We start from the raw sequence: 22,777 nt of genomic DNA on the forward strand, positions 1-22,777 counted from the left end.
AACTTAGTCCACAAACTTATTGAATTAGCAGCATTTTGTGTGTTGAGGAGATTTGCCCCAAAGGATTCCTTCCGGGCGGGAGTCACTTAGATTAGGTCTATCATGCATTCTGGTTCCCCTTCCTCCCATCCTTCTTGAAAAAGGAACTGAGCACCTGTAAAACCAGTATCTTTCCATAACAGTAGCAGTGGACTCTGGCCCTCTGAGGCGAGCTTCTGGGATGTGGTGCGTGGAGATCACGGCTGGTTTCCTGCACCAATCACTTCCACGCACACAGGCTGGTCTCCCAACTTCCAGCACCTGTGACTTTGCCTGAAGGTTCGCCAGCTGCCAGAGCCTGCTCTGCCCTCACCTAGAGCAGGCTGAAGTGCTGGGGAGTCCCCCCACCTCCGCCCTGGGAGGGCAGCCCTCCACCAGGACTAACGGGAATTGATGTGCACATACCCCCATGCCCTCCCAGGGGTCCCTTGTGGGACTGAGTCTCCAGTGTCCAGAGCAGTCACCTGCTTGACAGCACAACCTTGGGTGCCTTCTTTTTTTTTTAATGTTATTTTAAAAAATTAATTAGTTTATTTATTTTTGGCTGCGTTGGGTCTTCATTGCTGCGCGCAGGCTTTCTCTAGTTGCGGCCAGCGGGGGCTACTCTTCGTTGCAGTGTGCGGGCTTCTCATTGCAGTAGCTTCTCTTGTTGTGGAGCACGGGCTCTAGGTGCGCGGGCTTCAGTAGTTGTGGCTCACAGGCTCTAGAGTGAAGGCTCAGTAGTTGTGGCGCATGTGCTTCATTGCTCCGCAGCATGTGGGATCTTCTTGGACCAGGGCTCGAACCAGTGCCCACTGCATTGGCAGGCGGATCCTTAACCACTGTGCCACTAGGGAAATCCCTGGGTGCCTTCTTTCTCTCCGTGGTCTCTCTTTCCCACCATCCTACCAGAGTGTCCTGGGATCTGGTCCCAAACAAATTACTTGCTCTAGAATCTTTGTCTGAGGATCTACTTCTGGGGAATATAAAAGTGGAGTTGGGGGGAAGTCTTCAATATCCGGTGTCCCTTAGGTCTGTGTGATTCCTCTTCTTGGCCATCCTTACCAGGAGGAGGATAGGCAGCTGCCTGGGGGATGTACGTGGCTTTGAGCTGTGGATGAGTGGGGTGGGGAGGTGCATGTGTGAACAAGTGGGCGGGACCCCATCCAGCTCTACCCTCCTGACTCCAGCCCAAGTTTCCTCATCTGTCAACTGAGTGAAGTGGGCTAGAGGTAAGGTCTACCTGCATTAATGTTCTACATCTTGAAGAACGAAAGTGTAGCTGAAAGGTCCCAATGTACCCCTGTGTAAGTGAAATAATATTTGGTAAAAAAACAAAACAAAAACCAAAAAGAAGAAAAACAAAGGGAGAAGAAGGAAGTGGAGGAGGACAAGGGTGAGAAGAGGAGGAGGAGAGAAGAAAAAGCAAAGAAATAAGAAGAAAAAAGCACCAACTTTCGGGAAGAGCTTTATTTCATTGGAACGGGAGAGACGGACGGTAGCGAGCTCACAAGGAGAACAAATAAGCAGTTTTCTACCCAGGTTCCCGGTATGCAGTCCAACACTGGCATATTGATGTCGTGAGTACAAAGCAAGGATTCGTGGTTATGACCAAGACGAACAAATGCTCCCTCAATTGATGGCAAACACTGCAAAGTTCATTACTGTTATCACTTCCACCAACTCCCGAGAATACAGAGACACCCACACTGAACGCTTCTGGATCTCAAAGTTCTTTTTCAGAGCAAGACACCTCTCCCATTATTTAAAGATAATAAACATGCGGAAAGCTAGCAGAGGAAAAAGACGCCTACACGTAAACTACTTGAAATGAGAGGAAGTTGCATAAGTAAAAAAAGTTCTTTTTTTTTATCTTGAGAAATAAAACCTATGGACCTAATGTTTCCCTAAAAATGTATGTTCTAAGAGCCATCACGCCCCGCTTGCTATAATGAATGGGACTGGAATCAAGCATTGCTTGTCCCTTGGTGTAATTTCCCCATAAAATGGCGGAAGGACATGGGATTACAACGCCATCCCCCCATGCTTTATTTTCCCTTAGTCATAGAGAGAGTCTGGGGGAAAATATTCAAGAGTCTCATCAAGTTTTCCAAGTCTTTGTCCTAATCCTTTAACATTTGAACGATTCTTTTTGGAAGGATCATGGGGCCTGTGTCATCGTCCTTGTCTCATTTTCTTCCTCAACTGTGAGATCCTCATGTATTAACGTCTTTGTGACTGGGGTGTGAACAATTCTCCAACACATGAGCTTCATGAAAGCTGCATTTTTATGGGACGTTAGAACGTCCAACAAATACCCATAACCTGGACACAGGGGCTGAGGTAATGGGTGGGAAAAGATGCTATTGTTAAGTAGGGAAAGTTGTATGGGGGGGAGGCCAGTTTTTTCAAGCGCTCTGCTCATTAGTGAATATTGGTGCTTTGGGAACTTTGCCTCCCTGTGCAAACTGCTAACAGCAGGGGCTTGGATAATGAATACTGGATGCAGATCAACGAGGACCCCTGGCTCCATCATACATGATACCCTCTTTCTGGCACTTAAAAGAAGTACATCATCATTCTTCTTTCTTGAAGCCTTATTGTGACATGGTGATTTTACAGAGACAACAAAAGCACACCTGAAACATGCAGCAAGTGTTGCTAATTTGCAAAAAAAGTTACTGAGTTATGCCTCTTCATAGAACGGCGTGTGCTGATGGGACACAGACACCGAAGGACCGTCTTTAACTCCTGCTGTAGAAAAATGTGCTGGGATCTTGAAAACTGTACCATTCATTTGGTAATCATTTACCAACCTATAACTTCACATTGTTTGTTGTCTTGACACATATTTACATCTCATAGTGCTAATTAATATTCACATGTTGATGTATTTTCTCGACACCCTCACCCCTGTATCACCATCACCAAAGAAGCATATACCAGAAGAATCAGTTTGGACAGACAGGTTTAGGAGTCTGTTAGAGATGATCATTGACAGACATGAATAACAAAATAAAACTGAAAAGACTGCTATGGGAGTTTGAAGAAGAGAAGATTATGTCCACCTGGTGAAATCAGGGAAGGCTTCTTGCAGGAGGTGACATCGAATATATACTTGCAGAATAAAAATGACATGCAGTTTCAAAACTGGGGGATGGTGTGGCATGAACAGAGATGAGGAAGGGCATTCCAGCCAGGAGGAACAGCACACGAGGAAGCACTTGAATGAGGTAAGACTCTGAGGCACAATAAGCAGTGGTTCAGTTCTGTTCTAAGTGTGGATGGGTTAAAGCCAGCCAGAAACGGGAAATGACCATGAAAGGTGGGCCTTGCAGGCAAGAGACGAGGTCAAGGGGAGGTTCACGAAGTTTAATCAATGTGAAAATGGATTTGAGGAAGACAGGAAAAAGAGCAGAAAGACGGGGTGAGGGGCCCCTGGTAGTTCAGGTGCCCAAGAGTGAAGGTCTGCGTCGGATGGTGTCAGTGGACTTGGAAAGGAAAGGACAGATACAAGAAATGCTGTGATGGAAGAATCGATCAGATTTGACAACGGGCTGGACGTGGAGAGGCTGCCATGAGGTTGAGGCTTAAATTGTCAGCGACAGAGACCAAGGGATGCACTCAATGCACCTGAAGAACTCGGGGGGGAGGGTGTGATGGTTGACTTCATATGTAGCTTGACTGGGTCACGAGTACCCAGAGAGTTGGTTAAACATTATTTCGGGGCATGAACGTGAGGGTGTTTCCGGATGAGACTCCCCAGTGTGGGTGGGTGCCTGGGCCTGAAGAGAATAAAAGGCTGAGGAAGAAAGAATTCTTTCTCTCTGCCTGTCTTCGGGCTAGGACGTTGGTCTCCTGCCTTCACACTTGGACTCGGACTGGAACTTACATCAATAGCTCTCGGGGTTCTCAGGCCTTTGGACCTGAGTGTCCTACACCATCAGCTCTCCTGGGGCCTCCAGCTTGCTGACTCACCCTGCAGCTCTTGGACTTCTCAGCCTCCGTAATAGTGTGAGCTGATTCCTTATGGTAAGTCATATACATATATATTTTTGCATATATAGTGTATATGATTTATCTGTTTATATATATATACATCTGTTCTCCGGAGAACCCAGACTAATACTAATAGTCAATGGGTAGAGTCTAGTTCAAGGTTTAGACCTTGATTTGGAGGCTGTCCCAGAGGACCCAGGTTGGAAAGGTCTGGCAGCCCATTTGCAAACTAAGTCCTGAGGATGCGAGAAAAGTCAAGGCCAGGGACGGAGAGTGCGGTGCCCAGCAGAGGAAGCTGAGGTCCCGAGACCACATGAGTCTGTCCCATATGAGGGGGATGGGACTAAGGGCAGCTCTGTGGGGGAGGGATGTGCCCACTGGGGTGAGAGAAGTGAGGATTCAGGGGGAAGAAAGCATTTTGCAGAGCAGAGCAGGTGAAGAGGGTGCCCGGTGGGAAGAGCTCACTGGATTTGTGTCCAGGAGGAGACGTTTGAGGAGCTTGAAGGGAGTGGGGGCAGGAGAACAGGCATGTCACAGGTCATAGGTTCTGCAAGAATATCTCCGAGTTGACTCATCTTTCTGGTGGCTTCCCTGAAGATAACTGTCTGGACCCAGGCAGCATGTCCCTCTCTCCTTCGTGCATACGCATCTCTTTGTTAAATCAGGAAGGGCCCGGAGGGGCAGCAGAGGGGCAGGACCAACAGGTGGACCATGTATAAAGCCCAGCTTGGCCACACACAATGGAATGGCCGAAGGGGGCTGGGCTCGAAGCACGGCCACGCAGTTCCATGCATGGTGGGGCAGTAACTAGCCATGTGAGTGGGCAAGCCACACAACCACCGCCTGCCCCACTGACCATCGGTCCACCCGTCCCCCTGGTCATTCTTCTGTGGTTCATGACCCTCCCCGGCTTTCTTCTCTCTACACCCTCAGTCCTACATGCTCGGTGCCCCTTTGTTCTCCCTCCCACCTGTGAGGGGTGCACACACGCCTTCTATTTATGTTTATGGACAGAGAGGAGGGCAGTTAGCACCCTTCCTTGGGCTCTAAAAATTCACTCATCAGAGTCTGATGAATACCATTTGCCAAGCGGTCGTTCACATTCAAATTTAGTGAGAGGTCTTGGAGCTTTATTGGAGCTTGAAATCCCCTACAGTTAAATGGGTGTTTCTGCATTTCAGCACCAAATACTTTTTAAATACTCTGAGCTATGGAATAAAAAATAAAATCAATACCAATTGCCATTACTTCTACGGGCACTGAACCAATCTCTGCCAGAATCATCCCTGCTGTAAGAAGCTCAGCTAAATGATATAAGTCGCCCTACCCCATGTTGGGAGCTCTAAGGCCTCAGCAAGCAGTACCTAAAACAAGTCCACACACACACACACACACACACCGGTGAGCAGCGCATTCAAGGGGAACCCAAGCGGGCAGTCACTCTCCCCTGCACCCCAGGACCACGTTCAGTTAAGGAGTCTGTTAGCACGGGGCTCTGGGCACGACGCCACAGGCCTGCTTTATCTCAGGACATCGAAGTGTGAGGCTGCCTAGTTTGGACGACTTTCCTTTGCTGAGTTGCTGACCAGGGCCAAATAGCAAGTCTGGGTGAGGGGCGTCACGAGGTCTCACCCAAAGGTGATTCCAGACTTTGGAAACGACTACTCCCAGCCTAGGGGTGCGAGCTGGGTGTCAGAACTGGCTTCAGAAAGTGGGCACAGCTGGTCAGAACCCGGAGGACCAGGGAGGGGCAGTCTCTTCCTCTGAGTTCTATGGAATCTCTAGCTGCTGCTTCCAGCCGTCATCGGATGGAGGAGCTGGAACAAAAGCAGCCCAATAGGTAGAATTTCTGTTTTCCTTTCAAAGCTCTTAAGTTGTACTGTTTTATTTTGGTTTGGCAAGTTCAACAGACTGATTTGTGGGGAAAACTGAAGCTTTAACAATTTGGTGGTTGTAACTTGCCGGGAAGATGTGGAAAAATCAGGTCACTAAACAGAGACTCTGCAGGTAGGTATCAGAAAGCCCATGCTGTAAAGAATGTTTCCCCCAAAGAAGACGGCACGTATGATGGCTCTGGATGAGCAAATCTGACAATAATGCTAACGGCAGGATGTGGGGTTGAACCTTCATCTCTTAATGGCAGTGAATATAAATTGCTGCAAATCCTAAGAATCAGATGACGACAGCTTCCGAAACTCATACATTGCTACGAAATTCTAGCAGCAAGGCTACATTTTATAGAAAGAAAGGAAGGAAGGAAGGGAGGGAGGGAGGGAGGGAGGGAGAAAGAGAGAAAGAAAGGAAGGAAGGACGGAAGGAAGGAAGGGAGGGAGGGAGGAAGGAAGGAAGGAAGGAAGGAAGGAAGGAAGGGAGAATGGGTGGGGGGAGGGAAGGCAGGAAAGAAGGAAGGAAAGAAGGGGAAGAGAAAAGAAAAGAAAGAAAAGAAAAGACCTCTTTTGTGGAGAAAGCTTAGTTGAAGTCCTAATTGGAAACAGACTATTTAAGCTGTGGACTAAAGTGATTTAAAAAAATTATAAGAGAAAGAAATAGAAATAAACACGGTGAAAAAGTCTTTAAACATCAGCAAGCTGTGGACTAAAGTGATTTAAAAAAATTATAAGAGAAAGAAATAGAAATAAACACGGTGAAAAAGTCTTTAAACATCAGCCAGCTGTGGCTGAACTGGGTGAGTACGGAGCTTTAATTAAATCTGATCAATCAAACACTTCATACAAATTGTGACATCATCCCCTTGCTCATTCCATGCTATCTCAGGGTTCCCAAAATCTAGGACCACTTCAGGACTGAGATGAAGTCAATGTGGTCTGTCGCTTTTTCCTGATACTGCTTGCCTGTCAAAAGTCTGATGCCACAGGCAGCTATGCAGGGAGGTAAGAGCATGGATTTGTCTGTGAAACGGATGTGGTCATCATTCCCTGCTCTGTCATTGGCTGGAAATCCCTGATGTCTGCTTTGCTTTTTGTCAAATGGGGGTAACTTTTACTGTATTAGTTACCCACTGCTGTGTAACAAATTACCCCCCAATTTAGCAATGTAACACAATAAACATTATCTCCCAGAGTTTCTGAGGGTTTGGAATTTGGAAGTGGGGTTGTTCTGGCTCACGGTCTCACTAGGTTGGGGCCACAGTCATCCGATGACATACAGGAGCTGGAAGAGCTGTTTCTACGGTGGCTCAGTCTCACGGCAGGTAAGTTTGTGCTGTTGGCAGGAGGCTCAGTTTCTCTCCAGGTAGACCTCTCCACAGGCCTGCCTGCGTGTCCTCACAACATGGCAAGTGGCCCAAGAGAGAAAGGGATGCAGAAGCTCTAGTGCTATAGTGTTATGGCCAAGCTCAGATGACACACACTGCCTTTTCCACAATATACTACTGGCTACATGGATGATCCCTGTTCAGTGTGGGAAGGGAACCGAAAGGCCTGAACACCAGGAGCCTGGGGTCAATGGAACACCATCTTGGGGACTGCCTACCACCTTTGTCAAATGTCTTCATTTTCCAAACTGGACTAAATTTACCCTGATGTTATTACAAGGAATAAATAAGGAAATGCATGAGCAGCGCCTTGCTCTCAACAAAGCCTGCCCCCTTGCGCTAGGATTTGGGGCAACTCTAGTCTGGGGGACACTCAGCTTAGGCACCATGGACAGAGTCTGGGAAGTAGAGGAAGCACAGCTTTAACAGAAATCTGACAAATTACAACTCAGAAGAGACGGCTACTTAACTGTGGAAGGTGGACCAACAAAGTGGCCCCCCCCATGGACAAATATTCCAAACTGCTGTTCATAATAAACCTCCTGACGGCCCAACCAAATTCCAATATTTCCGCACCCAAACTGGACTTCCCGATTTAACTCTTGGACCTGGAAATACCATAAACTTTGTTCAGACCAAGTGTTCTGATGCGGGCGAGGGAGTGGAGGAGAACGGGCCCCCGAGTGGGGGGAGGCAAACACTAGAGCCGGGGAGCAGCTGATCAAGATGCACACCAGGAAGATGGTAATGCTGAGAATTTGAAGGAAAAACGGATAAGACTGGGAATAAGAGAGTGAGGAGAAGACGGCCAAGGTTAATGTATTCATCATCTTTCAGGAATGGAACAGAGGCTGAGGGGGTGGGAGGGGCACTGAATGGAGGTCACGGAGCTCGCGAGGGATGGCGGGGAGAGGAACGTCGGGGGGAGCGATTCCTCAGAGCCAGCAACCGGGGATTTTGAGCCAACCCTCCTCCACTGCCCCCGGCATCCACGGCTGTGGTGGAGACTCACACCTGGGTGATGTTAGCAAGGTCAGCACATGGCATCTAACACCTGGAGAGATCTCGGGTAACACCCGAATTTCCGATTCCTTTCCGCCCTCTGTGACGTCTTCCCAGCGAAAGTGCCCCTAATTATTTCCCTAGAACATGGTCCTGATCGCAAGCAAACCCTTCACCAGGTCTCAGGAGCCCACGCCAGGCCCGCCTGGCCCCCAGGTCTTCCTTCCCCGGGGCCCCTGCTCTCCAGCAGCACTGGCTTTCTCACTGCTCCCCTCACCTGCCTGGAACATTCTAGATCGTCACGTGGCTCCCCCCTCATACCAGTCAGGTCTCAGCCCCAGCGTGGTCTTGTACCATCTGCCGTGGCTCCACTGCAGCCCCCTCGCTCCCTGCTGGTCACTAACGTTACCCTATTTTACTAACGTCAGACTACTTCTGTCTGAAATTACCTTGCTGATGTATTGGGTCCTTGTTTACCATCGGTCTTCCCTCTGCTAGACTATAGTCACCAGGAGAACTCAGGGGCCTGTGCTGCCACCATCACCCCCACCAAACGCTGGAACTACCACTCAGGAAATACGCACTGATGGAGTAAATCACTAGACCACATTGGTGCTGTCGGGGCTTGTAAAGACCTCTGCTGCCTTTCAAAGAATAACAGCCACTGGAGTCCCAGGCCTTCCTTGGAAATCCTTACACAGACCTGGAGCGATGGGGCTCAGTGCAGACCCAGAAATGACAGAGGCGAAGGCTGGACTTTTCTCTCTGCACCAGGCTCTGTGGACGGGGCACAGAGGAAGCTGGAGCCGGCACCCCAGGAAGTCACAGCAGTTTTTTCGGATCGTATGCACGCATGGCTCCAAGGCTGTGCCAGAGCCCTTGGTTCCAAAACAAACAAGCAATTTAATGAATAAAAAACTAAAAAAAGAACGGAAGGGAAAACGTGGACCCAAACTCTGCAAGCTCCAGGAAACTTCTTTCTTCTGATGGCTCAAGGAATTCCTGCTCTCAAACAACGGCTAAGTGGTTTGACAACAGCCAGCCTACTGGGCAAACAGGTGTTCAGACCCCCAAAGGATTTGGTCACAGATACGAAGTCATTTTGAACTATTTATGGAGTCTATTGATTCCATCTCTGATGGAGCTTGCTTGATACATGAGCACCAAAAGCCTGCAAACGACCTCAGAAATATCCACTATGGACCCCGCTTCCACACTGTTCTTTTCTTTGGAAGCAGAGAGACATCAGGGACCCTGAAGGTGAGGAAGTAAAAAGTCTGCACACACCATCATCCCCCGCTGAGCAGCCTGGCCAGTCCGTGGGCAGATGCTGCGTGGTGGCCAGGAACACACAGACCCAAACCCCACAGAATTTCAGCCCAGGAGTGGGATGAGGTGAACTTAGCCCCAGCCCTGGCCAAACCGGGGCCAGAGACCTGATGATTCGTAAGGTCTCTTTTCCTTCCAAATCACACTTGGCGTCTGTCGAGGTGGAGCTGGCGGGGGCTGGGGGCTGGAGCCAGGGGCAAGGAGAGGCAGAGAGGGCGGAAGGTGACCCACCGCTGGGGTAAGAGCGACAGAGGTCCTGTCTCCGCTCTGTTCACAGCTTTGTGGGGAAGGCACTGAGGCTTTCCTCTCAGGAAGGCTCACGGGGGCCTTAGAGGCAGTGCGAGAGATGCCAGAAAGGAAAGCAAACACTTCACCGGGGACACGCCTGACCGTTGCCTCCCTAACATGAGTGAAAACCCATCTAGCTGTCCCCTCAATCTTTCCTCCTCGTCCCTGAAACAGAGTTGATTCCCTTACAAAAGAGAGAATGGAGAACAAGGGCAGAGTGGGCTGGACACATCACTCAGGGCAATGCCAGCCAACGTGGGACAATGAAGGGCTCACCCTCCGCCGCTTTGTGCTAGGGAAGCTCACGGGGCTGGGTTGGTTTTAGAAGCTGATGATAGAAAGAGCCTTAAAATCCATCTAGTCCTCCACCACATCCAGGACCCTCCATAATCAGGGCACACGTAAACATCGTTCAGAAAAGAGTCTCAGTTTCCAAAGGGAGACATCCTCTTGTTTCTCACTTGGAAATACCCACCCTCTCCCAGGTCATCCGTCTCAGCACTTTCTATAACAGGTTCTAAAACAAAAAGTTTCAAGGATGCCCTGGACATGCCCTGTACAACTAGACCAGACAGAAGAGCTGTCTGACAATCTAGGACAGCCTCTTCCTCCAATCATGAGACAAGTTCTACGACCTTCCACGGGGGCTGGGGGGGGGGCGGTGCTCTGCATTGTTTTGCTCTGCTGGTTTACAGAGTCCCACAGAGATTAAGGACACAAATTCTAGAACAAGCTTGCCTGGTTCTGAGTTCCAACTCTGCTATTCCTGGATGTGTGGTCTGGGGCAAGTTTCCCCACCTCCCTCTCTGGGCTCTGTTTTCTTGTCTATAAAAGGAAGAAAACCAATATCTACACCATGGTAGATATAAGGATTAAAACAAGTTAATACATATAATCTTGTATCAACTCAGCTGAGATCCCAATAAAGATTAGCTATTAATCTGAAAACTGTCTTTACTTTAAAATAAAAGTAAATTGAAAAATAGATAGGGAGCAGAAGAAAGTTGTATATTGTTAAAAAAAAAAAAAGGTGGGGGTGGGGAGGAAGCAAAGATGCCATGGGGATGCTGGGACACCTGTTTTTAGAAGCTGCATGTGGCAGTGACCAAAGGTACAGCAAGAGGGGTAAGAAATAAGGTTTACAGTAGGATGACCAAGATCTTAAAATGATTAAAGCCGAGGGTCTAATGTTATCTGACAGCTGACCTAGCCCTTGAATTTCCCAGCTGCTGGCTACCATATTGAGTACCCTAACTCTAACAACTGTAGCCATAGCTGGATCTTGGAAAAATAATCACAAACAAATAAGGCCCACGAGGCTGTTTTCTTTCCTGTCTCCCGGGGAGTGGCACTCATGTATGCCCACTACAAGAAAGGAAGAGTTCCCGTCGTTGCCATGGAAAGAGCATCCCCTGTGGTTGAGTCAGGGGAGCGAGAGCCCCAGGCCCACCGCTGCGCCACCTCCCTTTGCCTGTAAAAGCCAGACGTTTGGTACATGAGCTCACCTGTTGCCCCAGATGGTCCGTACACTATCTGGAAAGGTTAATGACTACTGTTTCTTTCTCTTGGAGATTCAGGTTGAGGAGGGAATAAATTCTTACTTCACATAAATAAATTGAGATTGGCCAGAATAAAAAAGAAAGGACCAGAAAAGTATTTTGTTATATTAAAAAAAAGCCCCCAAAACCAAAAGAACAAAATTTTCCTTGGTCACCTCCCCTGCTTCTCCGAGTCCCTATTGCTTGATGAATTCGTGGGTAGTGATATGGCTCGTGAGGAACTCAGAGAGCCTGGACAACCCCATGATACTGCAGCCTCGTATGATCTGATGAAATATCCCTGCTTTATCTGGACCGAGGTTGGGCAGGGGGAGGGGCGGGGGAAGGGGACAATGGAGATTATGATGGGTCAAGACACACCAGGTTAGATGCCGTGGATTTCAACTGTTCTGATCCGGCTTCACCATACGCAAAATCACGACTACGAGCTCCTAGGTGCCAACTGTAAATTCACAAAGGCTGGCTGGCACGAGACGGGCAGTGCTGTTCAGAACTCAGGCATCCCTGTGTCTGGGATCCTGGAAGGAGCTAATGAGGTCCTTCCCCACAAGTGACACCAACAGGAGAGAGCTGGGGGGCTGCTCGGTAAGGCTGAGCCAGGCTCTTGGTGACAGAAGCCACCCAGCCAAGTGGCCAGTGAGTAACCTATGGCCAACCAAACTTTCAATTAAAAACAATCTCACAGTGTGTTTCAGTGACCCTACCATGTTTCTGGATCTGACACACCATGGGAGACTTCAGAATATGTTAGATAAAGGGCTGTCTATTCTCTGTAAACAAACTCTCCAAATTTCTCATGACCAGTTTGTTCTCATTTGTAGAGTCAGGACCCATGTATATCGCTCACGACAAAAATCCCAGAATCTTCCCTGATTTATTTCATTCGATCACCCCCATTTCCAATCCACCAGCAAATCCTCTTGGTGTCACCTCCAAAAATATTCTAAATCCAGCAACCACTTCTTATATTTACTGCCCAGATTTCAACTCATGCCTCACCACTGGTTTCCCCGCTACCATCTTGTCACCATCGGGTTCCTTTCTCCACGGAGTAGTTGGAGCGAACTTTCCCAGACGATAAATCAGATAATGTTACTCTACAGCTTAGAGCCCTCTGACAGCTTCCAACAGCACCCGAATCCCCACCATGATCTGTCCCTGCCAGAGGTCTCTCCCAGCCATACCCCTTCCCCCTTCTTCACTAGGCTCCAAGCTGGCCTTTTCTCTGACCCTGAAACACACCGTGCTTGTTTCCTGTCTGAACACCCAACTAGTCCTTCCACCTGGAACTCTCTTTCCCAGGTCTCCATACGGTGCTGCCTTCGTGATTTGGGGTTCCTTTGCAACACTTTCCCTGACCACCTCCCTAAAGCTGCCCCTCCCCTTCCCCTGCAGTTCCCCCATACCATTGCCCAATGCATTTCCTTCAAGGTCTCTTCTTCATACTATTATGTGATCATTTATTGGTTTCCACACTCTTTGTCTGGGTCCCCCCACTGGTCTAGGAGCTCTAGGAGGGCCGGGACCTTTCCCATCCTGTTCAACTCTGTATGCCCTGTTTCTGCACATAATAGGCAGTGAGTGGAGATCCTAAGAACACCAATCAATTTGTTTCAAGACTGTGTCTCAAGTTCTGTTTCAGTCCACCTGGTCTTTGGGGCACCTGATGGCAAGTTGTGACATGCATCCACACATCTTCTAATGCCCCAGGCACTGGTCAAATAGCTCCTGGGCGTGTTTGTGTCCAGCTGTGGGGCACCGTGAACTCTCTCTCTGATCCATACAACAACCCTCCCCTTCTCTGGTATCAAGGGTATCGCATCACTTAGTAAATGCATCAAAGATTGACCGCGTGCTCCCCATAGGCGGGCAATACTCTCGGCACTGCGGACAGAGTGGGAACCAGCGGAGGGAGGCTGAGCTCTCAGGGAGTTCACAGCCTGGCACCGCGATCATCTCCCTCACTTCTGCAGCCTCCTCATGCATCCCATCATCGCCAGGCTGGGGGTGGTCAGTGCACACACCTCTTCCTGCTGCCCTTGGCATTGCTCTTTCCTCACTCTAGCCTGTGAGGTTAGCCCACCAGCCTTTTACAGCATCCCAGGGGCAACGGCGGTCTATACGCTTGGCCGGCACGTTCCCTCTGCTCAAAGAGGAGCTCAAATGTTTGAAACAGTGGCTGGAACCAGAGTCTTTCAAAAATAATTTAATTTTATTTGGTGCCATTTTCTTTATGGAGTGGAATTTAGCAGTATTTTCTCACTCCATTACACTATCAATGCTCGCAGAGGGACCTTCCCTGGAAATCCTTTATAAATCAATATCTCTTTTCCCACCCACTCTCTGTAATCCTTACTTTGCTTTATTTTTCTTCACAGCACTGACCACCCCTGGACACATATACCCTCTCCCTATTCACTATCCCACTATCTCAGACTCTATCCCTCTCTCCATCCATCCACACATCCATCCATCCATCCATCCATCCATCCACCCATCCATTCATCCACCCATCCATCCATCCATCCACCCACCCACCCATCCACCCACCCATCCACCCATCCACCCATCCATCCATCCACCCATCCATCCATCCATCCATCCATCCATCATTCCTGTTGGATATTCAACACCCCACAGCCTGCTCCAACTCTGTCCTTTCTTCACTGGTGTCTCACCAGGGCCTAGAACAGTGCCTGGTACACAGCAGGCTCTCAGAAAACATTTGTTGAATCAATGAATGGACTTACTGCCCAAAGAAGAAATATAATAAACATTTCCCCCAGAACACAATCCATGGATTACTACCACGGGTTTAAATTCACAGATGACGATATAAGAAACAAACCACCTTGAGTTAATATTATTATGCAAAAACAGGCTTGTGATTCTAGGTACTGGATAGCCACAGGCCTCGGGGGCCGGTAGTACCCAAAGCGTGAAATGTGGTCTGTTCTGTCACGGCCCCTGCAGTGCCCTGTGAGGGCGGGGTGACAGGAGGGGAGATGGGGACTCTGGGGGACACCGGGCTACGGGAAGAGACGCAGCAGCCTTCCTCATCCTCTGCACACGCACAGTCACCACTTGCTAACATTCTGGTCCCTTCTATTTTGGAAGCTTCCCGGTGACTTTCCACCTGGGATGGAGTTAGAACGCCCTGATTGGAATTCTTCACCTTCCCTAGTTCTGCAGGCTCTGCCTGTGAATTAAGGGCATGTGTGCTGGGGCGGTTGGTCTCTGTGCCCAGGCTGGGGGTGCCTGGGGTCACCTAGCAGTTTCAGGGAGCTCAGGAGTGGATTGCGGGGCCCAAGATGCCAGACCCACCAGAACGGAAGTTCAGCAGATGCCACACATGCTACCTTGGGGTGAAGGAGGCATTTGATGGCCCACCTTCCCTTTTTCACGGGGTCACGCCCTTCTGCTTCCTTGGCGAGGCGGGTTTTACTGGGATGGGAAGGTGCTGAGCTGTGAATGGGGAGGATGGCTGTGGTATGGAGGAAGCTTAATGTATGAGACCTCTGGTCCAGATCTACTGGCAGAGCTGGTCTGGAGGGGGATCTTCCCATTCCTGAGCTTTTAGGACCCCTACAGCCCTAAAAGCCTCCCAACTTAATGGTTCTATGACTGGCAGTTTACTTGGCCTTTCAGAGCCTCAGTTTCCTCTTTTGTAAAAACACTGTCCTTCTCAGAGGGTTCTTGTGAGGACCAAAGGGGTTGATACGTATAAAGCCGTGAGAATAGTGCCAGACTGACGACTAGGGATGCTTGTTAAAGAGAAACAATTAAACAAGCATCCGCCAGCCAGATAGGCTTCTGTCCCCGCTCCACTCACCCTTCAGCCCCTGATTCAGCTGCTCGTGGGGCGGGGGTCTGGCTGTAACCAGAGGGGGTGTGGCGTCTGTCTGGGCATGATCATGACAAGAAAATGACATTTGTGCCCTAAAGACGGACCTTCCTCTTGGGGTGGCGCTCAGCTGGGCCGGCTGTAAGGTTCTGGGCTCCTTGTACGTTGAAAGCCCTCACCAGCACTGAGGGCAGCATTTCCAAGGACCTAGACGGTGACCTGAAACTCTATCCCCTTCGCCCATTTTAAGGAGCAACGTGAGACTTAATTACACGGAAGGAAGGTTCATCCCCAGCCACAGAGACTCCTGCTGTCCTCCTCACGTTCTGGAAGGATGCATCTCAGGTCTCGTTACTGCTACACCCTTTGCGGGACGAAAGGGAAGTGACCTCTCCATTTTCTCCCACACGATTGAAGAGCGCCATTTCAGAGGACCTCTCTTGCAAACCCAAATGCATCCAACAAAACTAACAAAACATTGCCACGATCACTTTAAAGCATTTGTAACAGCCCTAGTCTTTGCTGATTTGGAGGTGCAAATGAATTGGACAGAATGTCTCAGAAGGGTAGTTGAGTGTCATGGTACAGACACTGCTGGACCACAGAATGAGAGGGTGAAAACCCCCCTTAAAAATGGGCAAAGATTTGAACAGACTCTTGCCAAACAAGATATATGCATGGCAAGTAAGCACATGAAACGATGTTCAACATTATGACTCATCAGGGAAATGCAAGTTAAAACCGCAACGAGGTGCCACGCATGCTCACTAGAATGGCTAAAATTAAAACAAAACAACTTGATAATACCAAGTGCTGGTCATGATGCAGAGCGGCTGGAATACACATATTGTTGGTGGGAATACAAAAGGGCTTCAGACACTTTGAAAAACTGTTGGTGGTTTCTTATAAACATACTCACCATATGACCCAGCAATCCCACTCCTGCGTTATTTACCCCAAAGAAATTAAAGCATATGTCCACACAAAGACCTGTGACGGATCTGTATGCATTTGATCATTTATGTTACACCAGCCCAGGGAACACAGCCAGTGAGGCAGCACATGATACTACACAGGCTTTGTTCTGTAGTCATTTATTTGCTTTCTATGATAACCAGGGACCAAAAGCTATATATCTGAGGTGGAACCAATCATATCCTTACCTCTGGGGAGAAGGAGGAAATGGGTGGGTGGTTCTTGAGTGATCTAAGCCAACTGGGTAACTCTAGTTCCCGTGCCACAGTGACTGGTTCAGAGATGGTCAGGTGGCCTGATTCGGCCCAATCAGATTTTTGTTTGATGATGCCAGGTGAGGGATGAAGGGTGGGGAGATATTCTCCTCCTTCCTGGTCAGTGTGAAATATGAGCCCTGAAACTGCTACAGCCCCCCCTCTTTTTGTGCCATTAAGGAAAACATGTATGAGGAAGGGAACAGAGGAGGTTGGTGACAAGAGAATCACAGAAAATGGTGCTGGAGTCTTGATCAAACCATGCCTGATGTCCATTTTCTTCTGTATTTTTCAGACACTAATAAATTTCCATCATTTAAGAGGCCAAGTTAGAGTTGGGGATTTTTTGTTACCTGAAACCAAAAACCTCTTACCTAATCTAGATGTGGGATCTTATCTCCAGAGATCATTTCAGGGAAGTAGAACAAACCAGGAACAAGTACTGTGAGCCAAAGTCAAAGCGAGCACAGAGATCTGGGATGAGGATGCAGAGGCCATCGAGATGGAGCAGCACAGAGCTGTGAGTGACCCTAAAGGAACCCTGGGCCAGGAACAGCAGCATATATCAGGGAAAGGTCAGGTGTGGGGCTCTGTCAGGACCTGGCCTTGTGGGGGAACGGCCAGGGAAAAGACACCAGGGAACAGTGAGGGAGACGGCCTCAGGCAGACAGCCAGTCACAGGATGGGGGCATCAAGAGGGGACCATTTATGCTGCCTGGGCCAACTGCCCAAGGAGGGCTGCCTCTTGTCCAAGGTCAAGCTTGGTCTGAGAATTGAGCAGAGCTAAGCCTGCAGATGGGGTTCAAGCAGGTACAGCTGCTCTTCTGATTCAGTTGGTCTGGACTAGGGCAGGGGATCTGCTTTCAACAAGGTCCTCCTGAGGCAGGCGGCCTGCAGATGACACTGGGAGAAACTCTCATTTCCTGGAATGTGGGAGAATCCAGTGACTGCACCAGCTGGACCTGACCTTGGCCTTGGTCTACTCCTGCACCACAAATTCTCCTCTCCGGCTCCTCACCGGATCAAATATTATAGCATCCTGCCTCCCAGGTGAGGCCTCCACCTGCACCTGCCCCCTTCCTTTCTCCGCAGATCACTCATTCTCTTCCTTGTGCCTTTTTCCCCCCACTCTAGTGGCGGTGGCAGGCCTCCAGCTCCTATTTTTAGGTTTGGCAACTAGTGGGGTGAGGTCTTCAGCCTCGCCTGTCCTCAGTCCCTGGTCTCTTGGGGAAACTGGATGCTTCTCAGAACTGGAACTTGATAGGTGATGTGTTTGTTGTTGGGTTTTGTCTGGGGAACAATAAGCCAGGAACCAAGCTGTACAGGTAACTGGGGTGGTCTGTGGACCTCTCACTGTGTTTCTTAGCCTGAATCCCTCATCTGTTTGGTGCAAGTGTAAGCCCAGCAGAGGACGATGCCATCTGATTACAAGAGGAGCTTCTACCTGAGCACTTGTTGGGCTGAGAGCTTCCATCACCCAGCTTGGGTCACCACCATCGTGCTGACATGTCTATTCTTCGCTTTGTCCCGAGCTCCTACACTCAACATTTCTAAGGAACACACACGAGCTAAGGGATAATTATAAGAACCCAATAATAACATCTGGAGGTTTTTAAGTCATAAGCTTCCCACGTGGAAAGAGAATGGATGTTATAGTCAGCAGATGTGGGCTCAAATCCAGGCTGAACTACTTCATGGTAGCCCTCTGTCCCCAGATACTCAATTCCCTGTCTGTAAATGAGGACAATACTATCTTAAAAGTCAGGGGGTGTATTTCTACAAATATTTATAAAGCATCTAGTGTGGTGCTTGCAGTTTGGTGAAACTCAATAAACAGTAACTTATTATTTTTTAACATATATAGCATCTATCTGGTTTTTCTTGTTTTTTCCATTTCTCTGCTGAAATTACCCATCCTCACTTATTCTTCCCACCTTTCCCTACTTAAGACAGATGGTAGACAGTTTAAATTCTTTTCTGCCAATTCTTGTATCTGGATCATCTGTGGTTTACTTCTGCCGCTGTTTTCCCTTGGTTATAAGTTTGTTCCTGCTTCTTCACAGGTCCTGTAATTTACTGTTGCATCCTGGAAATTATATATGGAAAAGTGAGAACTGAAGAATAATACTGGTTCTTTTCCCTCTGGAAATTTCCAACTCTTCTCTCCTCTGTTGACTAAAGGGAGGAGGTGATTATTCAGATGTCAGCCTGGGTTCAAACGTCAGCTTACCTCGGCTCAGCCCAACCGCATCCAGCTTCCTAAGGAAGGGCCAGTCTCACAGTTCTTATCAGGGTTTGGTCTGGCATTGCAAATTCCCAATTCCCTTTGGGTGCCTCCATTTCAGGTCTCAGGAGAAGGTGGGAGATGGGGCAGATGGAATGATTTTCTTTCTGTTCGTCGGCCCTGCCTTCACTTCCGTTTTTTTTTCTCAGCAGATCTGGGGTGGGTGGATCAAAGCATTATTGTCCTGGATCGTCTTTCAGACTCCGTTGCATCCCACCTCTCTCCACCCTTGCTGACGCTCAGCTGACCTGTCTCCACCCCGTGAAGTTCTGGGTCCTGCTGTTCCCCTGCATCCAGACCCACCGGGGCTCACAGCTCATGTACGATGGGCTGCTCTCTCTGGAAATCAGTTCATCAAGCCTTTCTTGTCTCCACTGTTCCTTGATATCCATATAGAAGGATGATTTTTACATTATCCAGATTTCTCTTTGTGCTCCCATGGGAGCTCAGGTCTACTGCATCCCAAGTGGAAGTAAAAGTACCTAGAATGGCAGCTGTTATTTTGAACAGGAAGGGCTTTCCCTATGTGCAAGCTATCCTGGCGCTGAGCTCTTGGGAGGCAGCCTGGCACTGAGGCTTGTCTGCTCCCAGGGAGCTGGAGATGAGACCCACCGGACGGCTTATGTTTGAAGGCTGAGTTTTGAGTTTGTAGCCATGCTTTATGGACCTCACTCATATCTCCCCACCTTTACCATTTCAGGTCCTTCCAACAGCCAGCCTCACATGTCTCTTTGCTTAGGGGTTTTCTCTGGACCCCAAAGTCCATCCTGCATATGCCCAGAAAATTGGAACGTTGGGGAATTCACATCCCTCAAAGGCAGTCCTTAGGCAACGATGGGGGAGGCTGGTGGATAAACACCCCTGCTCCCTCCCCCTTGGGTGAGATAACTTGGAGGCCGCGTTCTACACCGTCTCCCAGTCCCCCCAGAAGCAGTCAAACCAGGTGCCCACACTGGGGACTTGCTGGGAACACACTTTCCTCGGCTGCTTTTTCTTCCTTATCTCACTCCCCAACTTCCTGGCTGGCCTGTCCTGGGATCACCTTTTAGCTAAACTACTTGAACTTGAACTTGTGGCTTCGATTCTCTTCTGGGGAAACCCAATCCAAGGCAGGTTTCCATTCAGAGGCACCACCTCTGGGTGCTGCCTGGGTTTGTGTAAAGGGGCCAGCGTGGACATGGTGTTAGTTGAAGAAAGGCAAACCCAGCCAAAATTAGGTGGACCTCACCAAAGAACATCAGGCACGTTTCTAGGATCCAGGAGAGCTGACAAGGGGGCTCATGACAGCCTGTAATAACCGGAATATGAAAGTCTGGTATCTGGGATTCAGTTAAACTGTTTACTGTCTGTCTGTGGTTATGCTTTTAAAGCTTAATACACTCTGAATGGTAGATTTAAATTCATAAGTACGTTGTTTTGCAAAACTGGCATGAAGTTCTTTCAATACAATCCCTGAGATACATTAGCAGTTTGCCTCCAGAGCTTGGGGTTCTCTCTTTGTTATTATTTTTTGCTCTTAAATAAAGAAACTTTGCAGGACCACAGCCCTGTAAACGTCTTGGCGGGATGCCAAGAATTTCTCTAGAAGCCACTTTCTAAGAACCAATTTCCTTCTTGCCCCATAAAACTCCCCAAAGTACCTTAGGCGAACACCAAAGCACTGGCTATGTTTGCAAACTGCAAATACAGCAGACATTTAATTACATCGAATTCATCAAAACCCTAATTGAGACAGGAACTCAAACCTTATGGCTTTATTACTTTAATTTCAGATGGGTAGCAGACTTGGTCACAAGCAGCCCTTCACGCCGGGATACATTAGAGAGAGGCCCACGGGCACTCACTGGTAATTCTCCCAGCAAATGAAAGTGTGGAGCAATGTAAACAACACTGCTAAGTGAGACCCACGACTAGATTTATTAATCAGCTCAATTCCCCATATCCATCATTCGCTGTAACATTCCTCTGTACCAACGCCACTGCCGGGGAAGGCTTCTCAATAGGTAAGGCAGTGCCTGTGTCTCACAGATTTTTGTTTTCCTCCCACTGATCAGAAAACACAGAGGCAAGGACCAGTCCTCTGAGATCATTCTTCTACCAACTCCTCCTCCTCTTGATTCTCATTTAGAAGACCTTCTCCCTGACTTTCCTGTCCCTCCTCACCAGGCATCCTGTGGCTGTTCCACTATTTCATTAAAAAGTTCTGTCAACGGGTAGGTCAAATTATTGCAGTGACCTAGGGTGGAATCTAGTGGCAGGGACCCCAGGGAACCTTATTCTTCTGAGAGCTGATCGTGGTGTCTAACTTTTATTGAGCATTTACCATGTGGGCCAGGTGTTGCTTGATGCTGAACATGTTATGTTTCATCCTTACAGCGATGCTAGGAGGTAGATGCCCTTGTACCCATCCTATAGACAAGAAAACTGAGGCTTAGAGAGGTAAAGTAACTTCTCCAAGGCTCCACAGTCAGCAAACGGCAGAGTCAGGATTCAAACTCAGGCCAGTCTGATCCCCAGGCTCATGTTCTTTCCAAAACATCATTTTTCTCCCTCTGCAAAGACTTCTGGGATTCTACAAAGGTCTGAAAAAGAGAGCTGGGTGGCCTTGGAGCTCTCTGAGTGGACACAGGACAAGGAAAGTCAGAAGGGAGGGTCGGCCCCCAGAATCATCCCATGGGCTGCGCCTAACACCATTGTGGTAGTTGGTGTTTCTCTCCACAATCATGTGAGATGAGCTTGGCAAAGACCTTCCCGGGGTGGGGGGTGAACTGACTGATACCAGCACTTGCTAAAGTTCCAGAAGCAATGTGTCTTTTCTGTTCTAACCAAGCCAGTGATCACCCTCATCGCTAATAACTTATGAAACACAAATGCATTCCACCCACCTCCTATGTAATTAGCTGCGTGGTATTTACTCAGCACTTTCCAGCCAGTTGTTTCACTTCTTTACGTTATTTCTCCCCCTTTGGGCCTGACTTTGCATCAGGCTTCAGGTACAAATGACTAATGAACTAGCGACAGCACTAATACTCATACTGCTAACGGTGACGATGCTAATTAAGACAGTGCTGACAGCCACAGGCTCTGCAGAATGTGACTTCATCTCTGGGAGGCAATGAGAGGGCGGCCGGCACAGGTGAGAACCAGAAAGTACAGACGGCCCCGACGGCAAAGACGGACCCTCATTTTTTGCGATACTAACCACATTTATAGGAGATCTAAAAAAACGCCACATCGTGGGTCCACAAAATCTAAGACAAGAGATAAGTGACTGAAAGAATGAAGAAAGAAAATGTTCAGTCTTGCAAGTTGGGTGGAACTCAATCACCGCGTATGGACCCGGCTGCCCAGCGGCTTCCTCTCAGAAGTAAGCATCCGCCTGTGGGCTCTGGAGCCGACCCCTGACGAGATCAAGGTGTCCCTCTGCCTGTTGCCCAGAAGCATCGAACCCACCAGGCAACCCAGACAAATCAGTTGGCATAAAGAAGACAGACAGGAGTGAAAAGCAGGCGATGCGGAGGGCAGTGGTGCCAGGGCACAGCCAGCATTACAGACTCTGGAGTCTGCCTGAGAGTTGGGTCGAGCTGGGCGCCCCTGGCCAGCTGACCACACGACGAGGGGTCTGGAAAAGGATGTGGGAGAAGGTTTGCAGGAGCTTCCTTAGCCCTGCAAACCAACCAGCCGCTTCTAGCAGGACCCTGCATCCTCCCTCCACAGCCAGGAGGCTGGTGGGGTCACCTGGTTCCTCAATACTGCACGTTGGGGACCCTCATGGGCTAGTCACTAGAAGTCGCTTTTCCTAGAAGATACAGAGTCCTGGCTGTTTGGGCAGAGAGCTCAGGACTGTGTTTCTGAATAATCTCCCTACGAAGAAACTAGGGCATCAGAGCTGGCCAGGGTGACTGGAAACCCCCAGCCACCCACTGCAACGCTGCAGACGCCCAGCAGCCT

General features: G+C 48.9%; 1 protein-coding gene across 1 annotated transcript in view; it reads right to left on the reverse strand.

Annotated features, from left to right (window-relative positions):
- The window catches only part of SLC24A3 (solute carrier family 24 member 3), a 470,391-nt gene that overhangs the window by 107,361 nt on the left and 340,253 nt on the right, over window positions 1–22,777 (reverse strand). The gene's annotated exons all lie outside the window — the stretch shown is intronic.

This window comes from Eschrichtius robustus, chromosome 16 (assembly GCF_028021215.1).
Source record: "Eschrichtius robustus isolate mEscRob2 chromosome 16, mEscRob2.pri, whole genome shotgun sequence".
NCBI lineage: Eukaryota > Metazoa > Chordata > Mammalia > Artiodactyla > Eschrichtiidae > Eschrichtius > Eschrichtius robustus.